This window comes from Ursus maritimus, unplaced genomic scaffold (assembly GCF_017311325.1).
Source record: "Ursus maritimus isolate PB19 unplaced genomic scaffold, ASM1731132v1 scaffold_6, whole genome shotgun sequence".
NCBI lineage: Eukaryota > Metazoa > Chordata > Mammalia > Carnivora > Ursidae > Ursus > Ursus maritimus.
The window spans coordinates 75,154,002-75,168,429 of record NW_024426774.1 but is presented as its reverse complement, the minus strand read 5'-3'; the positions used below and the strand labels follow the sequence as shown (position 1 = coordinate 75,168,429).

At 51.9% G+C, this 14,428-nt stretch overlaps 1 protein-coding gene across 1 annotated transcript in view; it reads right to left on the bottom strand.

The window, feature by feature from the left end:
- The window catches only part of INPP4A (inositol polyphosphate-4-phosphatase type I A), a 114,815-nt gene extending 100,610 nt beyond the window's left edge, over positions 1 to 14,205 (bottom strand). Inside the window, exon 1 of the mRNA XM_040623559.1 lies at positions 13,670 to 14,205. The gene's annotated coding sequence lies outside the window, so the exon portion shown is untranslated. The remainder of the gene's footprint in view (positions 1 to 13,669) is intronic.
- Between the last annotated feature and the right edge of the window lie 223 nt (positions 14,206 to 14,428).

Sequence of the window (14,428 nt, the reverse complement as noted above, 5' to 3'; positions counted from 1 at the left end):
AATCCAGGCTGACGGCTGCCCCATCCCCACTCTGAGCATAACTGCAGCACAGCCGGGTGGCAAGCCACTCAGCAGCCAGCCTGTAAGGAAGGCTCTCAGCCACCTCTGCTCTGGAATCCCTCGGGCTCTTGAGCAAATGACCTGGTCGTCGGATCAGCAGACAAGAGACAGAATGTTGTAAAAGCTCCCCCGGACATGGAGGGTCCTGGGTCCTGACCAAGCAGGTCACGCCACGAGGAGGGAGGCCTTCACCAAGCCTCATCTGTGTGTTCAGCTCGCTGGAGGCTGTCCTCTTGGGTGGGTGGGAGGACACAAGGACTTGAACACAGTGTGCGTGAAACAGGAAAAGGAAATACCCACAAATTAAAAAGTACACCCTATTTTAGCTCTAAACACATATCCCTCTCACAGAGAGCAATGTCCAAAATAGCCCATCCTATTTTAAGGAGATCAAAGGCAGTTTCTAAATGGGCTACAAAGCAGACCCAGAGTCTGGAAGATCAGGACTGCATAATAACCTAAGGTTAGAGGCTGCAGATGGTGCTTAAACATCTCCCACTCCAGCCTATTTAAGGCCCAAGACACTGGGACCCCAAGAGCTAAACTGCTGCTCCAGTCCTCCTGACTCAAATTCCATCCTCCACCTCTGATCTCTCCTCCCATACGGGGACTGAGGCCGTGGGAGTCAGAGGAGTGTGCAGCCTGTCCTCCTTCACCCACTGTGGTTTCCAGGGCAGGAGAGCCTTCCTCAATGAATGGACACAGGCAGGGAGGGGTGGGAGCAGGTGTGGTGGAGGGAGAAAGCCCCTCCTCACCAGGCAAACTTTGGGCTGAAGAAGGTCAGTCACTCATGGAGGGACTGTGACTACCATGGTCTTATTCTCTCACAAAGGGAGGGAAGTTGCCCCAACACCAACATTGTGTCCTGGGTGACGGCCAGCCAAGATTTGCAGGAATGGAGGCTTTGGTTAATCCTTTCTTGTTAGGCTGTGGTCTGCGCACACGGGGTTGAGGACCTCAGACAGAGAAAGGCTGCGAGCAAAGATGCCCCTAGATTTGGAGAACAGGGCCTGGAGCAGTCAGTTGCTGAGACCATGGTTTCCCTAATTCAGGCAGGATGACCGAATGTGCCACCACACCTGCTCGTGACAAAAGGCCAAGAGTGTGCTGATGTGGGCACCTCAGGGAGTTGGGCTGGCAGGTGGAGGGGCACAGCATGCCTCCTCTCCCTGGAGGGGGCCCGCCCCACAGTCAGGAGCACAGCCTGGAGCCAGACCGTCTGTGTTCCAATCCCAGCTCTGCCACTCACCAGGCTACACGTAACCTGCGCTGACTAGCTCAACCTCCCACTCCTCAGTTTCCCCCTCGGAAACCACCCTAAGCAGCAGCCACCTTGTCCAGTTGTTGCTTGGATGACATAATTTCATCCCCGTAAACTGTACACGGCATGCAGAAAAGCTACTCAAGTGTTTGCTGCTTATTATTATTATAATCACTACTACCAAGGCCATGCGACACTCCCAAGCCCCCCGGGACTCTTCCATCCATTCAGAAATAAGGGTTCTGGAAGGGCCTGTGCCAAGCCACTGGCTCAAGGACAGCAGGGAAGGGGCTGGAAGTACCCAGAGAAAACAGAAAACTTACAACAGGAAGTAAGGCCTTGATGAAGGTCAATAAATCTATTAAAAGCACCCATTAAAAACCTGGCCAGAAAAGAATAGTCCAGAGGGCCCTATGAGAATTTCTACACTGGCAACTAGGAACTCAGAGGGAGGCAGGCCTCACTCCCCTCTGGAGCGGGACAGGTGTCCTGGAACCCCACCCCAGGACTTCACCCTCAGCAGAATTCAGCCTCCAGACATTTCCTCCCTGCGCACACCCACGGCTGGGCCAAAGCGCTGTGGTGAAGGCCTCCCTGACTCCACCACCGTTGCAGACTGGAAACCCTGGGGCAGGGGGAGGGAGCTGCTGCTCATCCCCACCATAAAGGGTGTGACCCAGCTGGAGCGACTTTCTGCACTGAAATGCTCCTGGGCTTGAACCCTCCTGAGGGCAGACAAGCAGGGCAACCTTCACTCAGCTTGGGGCTGTGTTTGGACTGAGAAGCCAGTCGAGTGTGAGTATATACAGAACCTTAGGGCCCTGCGCAGTTAGCCCTGGTACATGGCCTAGCAACGCCTGACCAGAAACCTGGGGTTACCTAGCTCTGAATAAGCAAAATTCAAATTCTAGGAACTATCAAGACTCAAATTTTTGCAAGGCTTCTGCAACCTTGATTTAAAAAAATAAATCAAGTTTCTTACAGTATGAATCTTCATTACCCTATGTGCCCATTCTAATTAAATTCTTTAAAAAGTTTTGAGATTTAAAAAAAAATTTTTCAGGTGGTAAGTCTGACTCACGTTATTAAGGAGAAAAACGTGGGCAAGATCTCATGGCAAGGAAGGCTCGTTACCACAAAGCAATTTGGAGTTGATTTTAGTTAAGATTCTGCCATCAAATCTTGACTACCCGTGGGTGGATTAAACATTCGTGGACTCGCCTTGGTAAACCATGAGAAGGTAGTGTATTTGTGGGAAAAAACTGAAACCATTATAATTGCACTCCACAGTTACTTGGAATTCCTGGCAATAAAGGGGGACACACAGGGCCCCCTACGAAGCAGGTCCTTCCCCTCCAGGAAGAATGCTGCTTCCTTGCTCCCCAAGTACCCCACTCCAAGTAAAGAAAACAGGGAGCTGGGAGTGGGCTGCTGAGCTCACCTCTGCCCCACACAGCCCTGTCTGCCACAGCCATAACTATTTTTGGTCATGCAATGAAACACTGACACTTTAAAGTATAAAAACAATATATCTGTAAAAGTTCAATGTGCTTCTAAATTTTACATGTAACTTTTACCAGATTAAACTCATTCTGTATTACATTTTGGCTCCTTTTGTGGTGCCTGTGGTTTTGCTTTATCCAAGGCCTAGCCTCCGTCTCCGACCTCATCCGCCTTCCTGGATGATCAAGAGTTGAGTTGCAACAGCTAGGGGGAGAGAGATGACTTTGGTACTTGAAGTACAGCCCACGGGGTTTTAGAAGGCTTTCTGTAACCTGGAAATCTGACGGGCTAAGTCTCTGACTTACATGAAATCCCTTCCACGGCTCTCAACACACAGGGGATGCAGTCCAAAGCCCTTCACCCGGCGTGGACCAGTGGCCCATCCACCTCTCCCAAGCTTACTAAATACCACGCGGCCGGCAGTGTCTCTCCAGCTTTCAAATACGCATCTCCATGCCTCTGCTCCAAGGTCCCTCTGTCTAGAAGACCCTGCCTGTTCATGTTCTTGTGGGCTTGGGCTTGACAATTCTACTCCTGCTTCGTGTCCAGTTTAAATAGCAGTTCCTCTGTGAAGCCTCTCCCACACCCAGGCAGAAATATATACCCTCTGCTCTTCATGACACAGCCCTCTCTATCGCCGTAAAGAAAAACATCTTTAATACACTCTAAATCCCCATCTCCCACAAGCTCCTCAAGGGAAGGGACTGAGTCATCTCCATCTTTAACCCTTCAGTGCTCAGCACAGGGCTGACCCAAGGAAGCAGCCCCAAAATAAGCTTTTATTAAATGATTAAATGACTGAGAAACATAAATTTTGTATCTCCAGTGCCCCAGACGGGTTCAATACATAAGAAAAATTATTTGGAAATGCTTTTTATCAATAAAATAGATGTTTCTTAGAAGCCATGACTCCAAAATAATGAAACCAATTTTCCTGCTCTTCACTTAGGCTGACGCCAATGGCAGTGTGCAAAGAGAACATATGAACTGCCAGAGACGTGGCGAACTGCCTGGTTGAAATGGGTCTGCAGCCTCCCAGTCCCTCACGGAATACAAGAAGGCTAGGAGCCTCGTCTGAATCTCTCCGTCACTCAGCAGCCAGGAGATGCTGGGAGGGCCAGTTACCCGCTCCAGCCCTCAATGACATCCGTGGAATGAAGGGTGACACAGCACCGGTCAGGGCTCATCTCACCGCAGGCTCTTCAGAGCATGGAGATCTCCACACACCTCCAACTCCAACTACCTTGGAGGACCTCCTTGTGTGTAGGAGTCCTGCTTAAAAAAAAAAACAAAACAAAGAAAAAAGCAAAAAACAAAAAACCTGCCACGGACCCACCAAGCATCCAGAAGGATGGGAAATTACCCTCACCCGGCATGGACACCAAAATCCACTCGTAACAGGGTGATCTTGAGGCTAGCAAGGTAATATTAGGGATTATTAATACACAAAGAGAAGTAATGGGAGACTAAAATAAAACCACAAGTGATTTCAGAACCCGTGTGTGTGGCCTTCCATACCGGCCTAGTGAAACTAATGCATGCTTTAGAAGAAAGGGGACACAGAAACATACATGTCTGTATACGACGGACAGACAGACCACCCCCAGGAGGATGCACAAAAATGCTGGGCCCCCTGGTTGCTTCTGGAGAGCTGAACAGGAAGACAAGACAGAAGCCAGGATTTTTCTCTCTATACCCACTTGTCATTTTTGAGTGATGCCACAGGTTAAGGTACACCCTCATAGCGTGTAACTGTATCAGACCTATAACAGCCTCAAACAAGTTTGGAAACTGCCCCCCAGTGAGTAAACTGTATCTTTCCCAATAACATGTCTTTACTCTCAAACGTTTCACTCAACTCCCTGGTGAAGAGGGAAGTCAAGATAGTTTAAAACACAGATCACCTTTTTAATGCCATGTGAGCTTGGGTGGTCATTTAACAGAAGTGTCACTTCCAGCTTCTGAGAAACAAGTATGCTAAGCCCCTCTGTTTCCAAGGGAGAATAGACAGACTGAAGGACAGACATAAAGCACCCCATGCACTGTGCAAACGGGAGCTGGTGCACCTCCTGGACCTGAGCTGGACAGATGAAGGAAGAACGAGTGGACGAACACGGGGAGGTGGGACAGTCAGTGGGCCAGGAGTGAGGACGCTCCCGGCTGCAAGGTGTCACAGGCACCCACTGAGTCACTAAAGCTCAAGAGGCAGCAACCAGCCTTGTGGCCAGGGCCTGGCCTGGGTGAGGCTGCTGACCACAACGCAGGGTCCCTAAAGCAGCCCACCATGGCCAGTGCCCACAGCATACGGGGGAGCGGAGGCAGGAGCTGACAACTAGGCTGTCACCTCTCGGCACGGCACCTATGATGCCCTCCCTTCCTCCTCTCCGTGAGGAAGGCCGGGAGCCTGGGCTCAAGATCCAGCCCCGGCTAAGCTGCACATCTTCGGGCAAGCCACTCGCCCTCGCTGGCCCTCGGATGCCTCTTCTGTGGCAGAGGTACCTCAGATCCCTCGTCACTTGCCTGTTTCTACAGATGCCTTATGCTGAGGGATCGAGGCCCACCACAAACTGTCAGCGAAGCTTGGGCCAGGGCTGGGGGAGGAGACGCAGGACTCCACCACAGCCTCCCCCTCACAAAGTCACCATCCGCAGGGCAAGGTGACACATGCAAAAAGCTGGAGAAGGGGCAGGCGTTTGCACCAGGTCCCTTTGCAAGAACCACCTGGTCCCTTGGGCACTTGCCACAGTGCTTGTCTCTCCCATTTTGGGTCAGCTTCTCCGCTGGGCTTTGAGCTCCCCCAAGGAGTTTATTCTAACCCCATCCTCCCCACCACACCCAGAGGTGCTGGGGGCAGGGCCCTGCACGGGGGCTGGCAGCGAGCGCCTGCTGGAGGCATCAAGGCTCTGGGTGCCGCTGTGTATGTTCACACCACTGACCTTTCTGCTCTGGGCAGGTTTTGAAGGAACTGTCAGGGGTGCTGGGTTCAAGTACAGCTGCGTACGTTGCACCCTCCTCCCCTCACCAAGGACCCCACCCGTGGCTCCAACTCACTACCGCCAACACCCCACAGCTCTCTGCTGATGTCCAGGGGCGGGGTGGGGGGGAGGTGGACAGAAACAGACTAAACAGTCAGTCCACTTAGCAAAGGCCGAGCTCGTCCCTGGTTCCCGAAAGCTCAGTCTGGAGTTTTAGCCTCTGAGAAGCAGCAGAGTCATAGGCCTAATGTCCAAAAGCACCTCACCATCATCCACACCTTCATCCGCAAGAGTTTAAACCTCTCAGACGGCCTACCGGGAATATTCCAAACGTGACAAGATGCTGACAGAAATCTTAAATTAAAAAAAAAACAACTCCCACCTGTTAGATATTTTAATTCTACATTTTCCCCTGATAGCTTAGTGAGATTGCCAAGTTAAAGGAAAGATGAAAAGCTTTTCAAAACAAGTATTGTTTTAACCCCACAGGGTCATTCCTCCTTTCCTCCTACACAGAATGGCTGTAAAATCATGAAACAGTGTCCCTCACAGGGCTTAGGTCAGGACATCGCTCGCGCTGGCCATCTGCTGCAGAGCCACGGACACACGTATGCACACAGCTAACACCCGTGGCTAAAACTGTTTTAATGTGACCGCAAATCAAAAGTTTGCCCAAATCATTCTGGTTTCCGAGACTACAGATCGAGCTGGTTATAGCAAAAATGAAACGCATGTTGAAACCTATTCAAAGAAGGCCAGTGAAGGTTTCCCTGGAAATGTCTTTCAGCTCCTCCTACAGCCTGGCCCTGCACCACACCTGACCAGAGGTGACCTCCAAAGAAGTGACCACCCAACTTACCACCACTTCTTCCACAGTCCTGAAGTCACACTTCTTTCCCTTCTGCTCCTTAAGTTCCTGGGCAAGAAGGGAGAAACACCCCAACAACCCTCCCTGCATGGGCCCGAGGTGCTGTGGCGGGCTAAGGATCTGGGCTCTAGCTCCGGCCGTGCCTCCCAATGGAGCGGATGGGAGGGGCTGTCCACTCAGCCCACCAGGCAGGCCCTCCGCTCCCTTAGAGCTCAGAACTCGAGGCAGGTGGGCTTCCCCCTCCCCTTTGCACAGTGGGTGCTTACAGGCACGATGGGCTCCAGTTAGGAGGCATCCAGATGGGGGTCATGAGTGCAGGAGACACCCAGAGTGGGGCCCACCTGTGCCTGATCAGCTCCCAACTCTCCCCACCCCCACATCCCCAAGTCCAGATCTGGGCTCCTTAAAATCCAGGGACGTGTCAAGGCAAAAAGTAGGACTCTAAAATCTCAAGAAGTGAAAAGAAGAGGAAAAGGGGGAAAAAGAAAAGACTGAGGAAAGTCTTCGTGGCAGCCACAAACCCTATGTGTGGTAATCAGTTTGACCTGCCAGTTGGGTTATTCCCCACAGACTCAGCCACATGTGACTCCTTTTTATGTTCAAGAGGAACATGATCTGAATAATCAATGTCATTAAGGAGCTTTGTGGTTGTAATTCCTAAGCTCTTAATGAAAAATAAAGTAGCCTTTGTAATCAGGAAGCAAGCGGGGCTTCCCTGTAGCTGTCCCCCTCGCCCCCATCACCACACCAGGCACCTGGCAGCGCTACACCCCTGGCCACTCACAGGATGCCTGCTGCACACATGGCCACACCCTGTTGCGGGGGATCTGGAAACAGCTGCCTGGGCGTCGGCCTCGTGCGGGTCCCATCCTGAGCCAATGCTGCAGTTCTAAAGCACCCAGGAGAGTGCCCAAGCCAACATGGCAGAGACTGCTAGGGAAAGCAGGGGACAGGGGCATCGCAATTCTAAATAGAGTTGTCAGGATGGGCCTTACTAAGAAGGGGACAATTGAGCAGAGACCCAAGGAAGCTATGAGAGCAAGAAAGCCATGTGGGTATTTGGGGGAAGAGATGCCAGGCAGAAGGCAAGCCAGGACAACCTGCCTGAAGCCGGAGTAGGGACAGTAGGAGGAGATGAGTTTGGCGACAGGTATGAGGGCGGGGGAATGCCCTGTGGGGCCTCACATCCATGAGGAGCCTCTGGAGGGTTCTGATTTTGCTCTGCAAAGTCCTCTGGCTGCTCTGCTAGAAAGGGCACGAGCAGAGGCGAGGGCAGGGAGGGGGTGATGCAGGGAGGGCAGATGCCCTGCAGACGGCACAGTACTGAAGGCAAAGTGAAGGCACAGGGAGAGGAGATGTGTGTGTATTTGGAAGATGGAGCCAGCAGGACTTCGTGACAGATGATAGAGAAAGTGAAGGGCTGTCAAGCACACTTCTGAGGCTTCCCTGAACACCTAAGTAGCAGAAGGAGTGTGTGGTCATTTGCTGAGTTGAGGAAGAGCAGGTGAGTACAAGAATGACTCTGGTCTGGGACACGTCACGCGTGCAATGCTTAGACTTTCAGAAAGGCAGTGGAGACGTCTAGACTGGAGCAGCGCACCGAGGAACTGTCCACCTGTGGGAGGTAAGGGAGCCACCAAAGAAGCGAGCAAAGCAGAGGTCCCAGGACTGGGCCCCGGAGGTATCAGGGAATAGAGGAGAAACTAGCCCAGCAGACTGAGTGAAGCAGGAGGGCAATCCAAAGTGAGGGGCTCTGGGAGCTGTGGGGAGAACGTTCCGAGGATGTGGGAGGGATCGAGGAGCCATAGAAGGATGACTGGCCACTGCTGGGAGGCAGGATGGCCTCAGAGCATGCAAGTGGTCCCCGTGCTGGTGGGTGGTCGGCACAGGTGCCATGCAGGCTGCTGGAAGCAAGGCCAGCAGCAGGGAGGGGTGAGGTGAGAAGAGACGAGCGGTAGTACAGGTTTGAGGAGAAGGTATGAAATGACCGCCCAGGACAGGGCTCAGCCAAATCCTGCTCACCGTTTGTTTCTGGAGAGTTTAATCCCACACAGCTGCATCCAATTGTTTCCCTCCCGTCTGGGGTGGTTTTCACACCACCAGAGCAGAGCTGGGTGGTGCTGCCACGGAGCCTGGATGGCCCACAAAGCCTAAAATATTAACTATGTGGCCCTTCCCCGGAAAAGCTGGCCAACCCCTGGGCAAGGACAGTGGGGCAATAGGCCCTGGGTGCCAAGTGGTCCCACCCACGCCCTGTGGTTGTGAAGTCAGAGACCCGTCAATGTGGCTGTGTCCTCTCCAGCCACAGGCCACTGTGTTGAGACGCCCTACCACCAGGGTGTGGTTTTGCCAAGTGAGCCGTGGAAGGGAGAGAGGCCAGGGGCCTGTTCTGTCAGTCACCGTCAGCCACTACGGCCACAAGACGTCCCCGGCGCGAGACAGAGTACACTGCATGAGTGCACGTGGCCTCGTTTCACCTTCCAGCCTGAGACGCTGGGGGCTGAGGCTCCGCACGTCAAGAGACTGGCCCAGCGCAGCCATGGGGATTCAAAACCGGCTGGCCCGGTGTGGAAGCCCAGGTTCCGAAGCCCCAGGGCCCAGCTGCTCCACCCCAACCGCACCTAACGCAAAGGGAACAAAGGTCAATGCTGGTCCCGCCTCCACATGACTTTACTGGGGGGCAGGGGGTGGAAAGCATGCTTCCCTGCTTCTCGAAAGCCCCCAGCCGAGTGTAAGGTGCAGCCATGGTGGAGAAAGTTGCAGCACGGTCTCTGTCCCTCCCGAACCCCCAGCACACCTCCTTGCTCCAGGCTGTTCACAGGAGTTCTGCAGGGCTGGCTCCGTGTCTGCCATCTCAGCCACGACTCCCAGAGGCATCCTGCAAGCCGGAGTTCCCAGTGAAAGGGGTCCCTGGTGACATGAGGTCCCTGCTGCCCTCCATGTCCAGCCATGAGTCCTGCATCTGGTACGGTCCCCTTGTGAATTCATGAAGGGTCACAGACTTCATCCTTCAGCATTCAAGACTGTGTTGTTTCGGGGCACCTGGGTGGCTCAACTCTTGGTTTTGGCTCCAGTCACGATCTTGGAGTCATAGATCGAACCTCACATTGGCCTCCATGCTCAGCGGGGACTCTCCTTGCGATTCTCTTCCCTCCCTCTCCCTCCGCCTCTCTCTCAAATAAAAATAAATAAATCTTAAAAAAAAAAAAAAAGAGTGTGGTCTTGATCCTGAACCCAGTGAGGCTTCAGTTTATGAAGGAGAAATACCACAGGTCTCAGGCCCAAAAATGTGACCCACCAGCCTTACCCAACACGGTACAATGCTGGTTTGGGTTTTAGTCCCCTCCCTTACTTTATCATACCTCCCTGATGGCACCTTCAGATTTTCTGTTCTCTTTACTCAGATGTCAAAATTGGGGTGTCTCACCTCCTTACCATAAAACCTCAATATTTTACTATTTTCTAATTACTATTTTCTATTTCTATTTACTATTACTACTATTTGCTATTATTCCACTTATTTAGGGCTATCGCATGCTACATTAGTTCATGGTCTCGTTGCATTGGAAAGTGAACAAAGCGCTATCATCGATAAATACTTTAAAGCTTAGCTTTGGAATTCCACAAAGATAAGGTTGAACTTCTGGGCAGTTCAATCAACAGGCTGCATTCCAAAAGCCCATTTATAAGTTATTTGGAAACTAGAAAGTATTTCTTTTCATATAAAATTACCTTTAAGATGGCACTTAAGTTTCTAAGCTAATAGGCAAATGCCTGTTTTTTGTTGTTGTTGTCTTTTTTAAAGATTATGTATTTATTTGAGAGAGCATGAAAGAGAGAGAGAGAGAGAGCACAAGGGGGGAGAAGGGCAGAGGGAGAAGCAGACTCCCTGCTGAGCAGGAAGCCCGACGCGGGCTCGATCCCAGGACTCTGGGATCATGACCTGAGCCAAAAGCAGACACTTAAGCACTGAGCCACCGAGCGCCCCGACAAATGCCTATTTAACTCATTTGTTCTTCTGCTATTTTAAAATAAGGGAAATGCTATTATAATACAAGAAAATCAAGTAGGTGTTTCCATGTGCCTATATAGGAGAACATCAAATGTGAGTGGATGTGTGCCAGGTATATGCAAAAACATACTACTCAAGGAAAAGAAGTTTTACATCAAACACTCCGATGCTAATCCACGGAGGCTGGGAAGAGACTGCTCACATCCAAGGGTCGAGGACACCGATGACGCTGTGTCCCCACTGTACCTGACATCACCACCTGGTGGGGGCCGGTCACTAGCACTGCCTACGGGTTCTCAGTCTTAACTGGTACAACAGACATGGAAAGGAGAAAGGAGATAAGCACATGGGAAGATCGAGATAACAGAGTGGTGACCGATAAACAGATGAAGGAGAAGGTGGGGAACGTGCAGCACGGGCTCCAGGCATCCAAGGGGAAAACGAAGCAACTCTGTCTCCCCCGCTCTACTCAGAGAGGCTCAGGGTGTAAAAGCCTGCCACGATCACTCAGCGCAAGTGTGAGACAAGCATGTAAAAGAGAGATGGAAATAAACCTGTGGGGCCCCATCAGAAAGCACGCAGACGACACTGTCACCTGTTGGCACCCCCGTCACTGCTGTGCGTTTGGTGGCTGGTCTCTCGCTGGGCAAGGCCTACCTGACGTAAGTAAGGAAGGGTGAGTAAGGGGCTTTGTGGAAAGACCTGTGACGCCTGCTCTGCCACTGACCAGCTGGGTAGCTTAACTCTTCTGCACCCCAATTCTCTCATCTGTAAGATGGGAGGACGGACACGCATCCCTGAGGGTGTACAAAGATTAAACAAAATGGCGCACATGGAGACGGAGCACAGCAGTGAGCGCTCAGCAAGGCTCCATTCATGCTGATGGCTTCTAATTCATGCCAGGGAATGTGCGTCGCCCCACTGGAGCCATTGGGCCCTGGTGCACCATGAGTGCTCAACAAGGTTAGCTTAAGAAAGCACAACAAGAAAGGTGCCTTCCTGAACATCTGGGGAGAGGCAGGAGCAAGACTTGTGGGGACAGAGTACAGACTGAGCAGGTGGGTAGAGCCGGCCTGGACGTGGGGCCAGATGATCAGGCGGAGGTCGGAGCCCCAGAGGCCAGACTGCTGGGCAGAAGCCAGGGCTACCCCGGGAGAAACTGCAGGCAGAGCTGGGGGCTCAGTGTGGCGAGCAGGGAGGAAGCAGGCTCCACGCTCTGGGGAAGGAGATAAGCCGTCAGTTATCGGGGACTCTGAACAGCTGCTGAGGTGGGTGCAAGAAGAATGAGCTGAAGATATGGAACAGACTCAGGAACACGGACTACTGTCAATTTTCACATTATTTATAAAACATACATATAAAGAAATATATAATACACATATCTGTTCACATTCATATCAAAAACAACTTTCCTCAGTCCACAATAGTGGAATGACTTTTCAAATGTCTGTCCCCTGGCTTCCCGGCCCTGGACCCCAGGCAGGAATGGTTGTTCTGTTTGCTGTTCTTTCCCCTCTGCCTTCTAGACTGCCTAGCACAGTAGGGATTTGATTGATGTTTGTCCTGTCAGTGAGTCAACCACTTGCACATCTCCCAATGCACTGCTTCTTTCAGGGATTAACACAGTCCATCCTAGATGTCACCTGGCCTTCTTCACGTGACTTCTCCCTGGCTGGGACTGGGAACTCACACTGAGTAAGGATTCAGCACACGTGCTCTTGCTGGGCCATCCGTGCTGGGCCATGCTGGGTAATTTTCACCAGGCTGTTCTACCATCGTTGTACGGATGAGAACGAGGCTGCCCAAAGCCATCCGGCCACGGTGAAACAAATTCATCCACTCAACAAACATGTCGCTAACAAGTTACAGCCACGTAACTTGCCATGAACGTGACCCCAAAGCTCTTATTTTTTTCAAACAACCAACGTAACAACACAGGAAAGTGACAGGGCCTTATTTGTTCATCAAGTGCATCTCCAGCAACATCAGAAAATGGACCATACTGCAGAGTCAGAGAGAAGAAAGAACCACAGCCACCAAGAGCTGCTCAGCCTCTCCAAGCCTTGGCTTGCTCCTACATCCGTGAATGTCCTCTGAAGGCTACTGCGGGACACCACCGCACAGCCCATAGGAGGGCAAGTAATGCGGATGTCCACCTTCTAATCCCTGGAGCCTGTGAATGTTATCTATATGGCACAGATTTCGCAGATGTGATTAACTAAAGATCTTGATATAGGCAGACTATCCTGGATTACACGGGTGGGCCCTAATTCCAATCCTAAATGCCCTTACAGACGGAGGCTAAGGGAGATTTCAGACAGAAGAAGGCCATGTGACAGAAGTAGAAAGAAGAAGTCACAGAGAAGATACTATACAGCTGGCACTGAAGATGGGGGTAGAGGGACATGAGCCAAGGAATGCCAGCGGCCACTGCTGAACCCCTGCCGTGGACCCTGGGACACTGATTTGAGACTGCTAGCCTCCAGAACTGTGAGAGCATACACTTCGGTTGGTTTAAGCCACTGAGTCTGTAAGAACTTGCTAGAGCAGCCCTAGGGAACACTAATATGGGGATTAAATGAGGGGCCTGTGAAGCAATCGGCAAGGTGCCTGGCACAGTAGGAATGGAAGCAATCTCAAACAGTGAAGGATGGTCCCTGCCACCCTCCCCAGACCACCAGCTGGTCTTCACAAGTGCTGTGAAGAGCTACAGCCCTAGGCTGCAATTATCCTGCTTACATTTTTAAAAAGTCCTTCATAGTCACCGCTTCTCGCTTCTCGATTGCACCCCCACAATCCCCCAGCGGAGTTTCCCAGGCTATGCAAGGACTCTTTGCCCCTCCCATATAAGTACAACATCGCCACAGGCACTTTGTCCTAAACACCCAGTACAATTAACTCAGATATTCACAGGGCAAGCTTTGCTGATGTCTCACAGACTAGACCCTCCTGGCCTTAGGTGTCAGGAGCGGTCATCAGGACCCCCTTACCTTGAATGAACACAGCAGGAGAACTTGTTCCAGCCACAGGCCCTGATGGTGTGAACAGCGAACTCTACCCTGCCAGGGCCAGCCCAGGAGAAGGGCCAGCCGGGCAAGCAAAGCGGTGGTTACCGTTTAGCCCTCTGACCCCTCCTTTTCATCTCTTCAGCCCTGGCACCATGCACCCCCACACTTGGTTTTCCTTCTTGAGGGTTGAGTCCCAATGTCGAAACGCACAGTGTGCAATAATTCCACTTCCTCCACTGTCAGTGGCCTCCTCCTGGGCTCTGTGTGGAGGCGGCTAGCACGATCCTGATGGCTCTTCTGCCTCCCCTCTGCCCTCTTTCAGTTTCAGAGTCAGGACTGTGCTGCCCCAGGACCCTGCCCCTTTGACTCGGGCCTGCACAAGATTTGAAGACCATCCCTTCCACCAGGCCAAGCAGCCCTTAGCTACAAAGGGCTCAGGGCGGAGCTTCAAAACCTCACGAGTATTTTAGAGAAAATATGAACAAAAAGAAGAAGCCTGTTCACTTCCTGAAAGCAGTCATCTGCTGGCCCCGGAGCTGCCTTCTTGGCTCCCTTTCTCCTCTGACCTTTTGCAATAGCTGGGTTTACCCAGCAGAGAGAGACTGGTGCCCTGAGTTAGCTGACAGCCACTAACGGCACAGAAAGAAGACTGAGCCGTGGCCAGAAGAAAGAGCCACCTCTGTGCTCCTTGGCCATGGGCACTGCACGCAGCAGACCCCGGCGGCTAAGGTCTAATATCTG